Raw genomic sequence first — 250 nt, 5'->3', positions numbered from 1 at the left:
ATTAGAGGGTCATATGTATGACCCTCTAATTTTATTTTATTAAAATAAAAATTAAATTATATGAAATTAAATAGAAGGTAATTTTATTTGACCCTTTAACTCTAGCACTCTCTATTCTAATTCTATTCTTTAAAAAAAACTTGCCCCTTTAGACTTGCACTTGTATATCATTGCTCTTTTGTTGATTTTGAACATCGCTTTGGATAAAAGTGTCTGCTAATATATATAATTTACTATATATATATATATA

The sequence above is a fragment of the Sinocyclocheilus grahami genome, unplaced genomic scaffold, assembly GCF_001515645.1.
Source record: "Sinocyclocheilus grahami isolate Dianchi unplaced genomic scaffold, SAMN03320097.WGS_v1.1 scaffold153.1, whole genome shotgun sequence".
NCBI classification, from domain to species: domain Eukaryota; kingdom Metazoa; phylum Chordata; class Actinopteri; order Cypriniformes; family Cyprinidae; genus Sinocyclocheilus; species Sinocyclocheilus grahami.
This window is presented reverse-complemented; position numbering follows the sequence as displayed.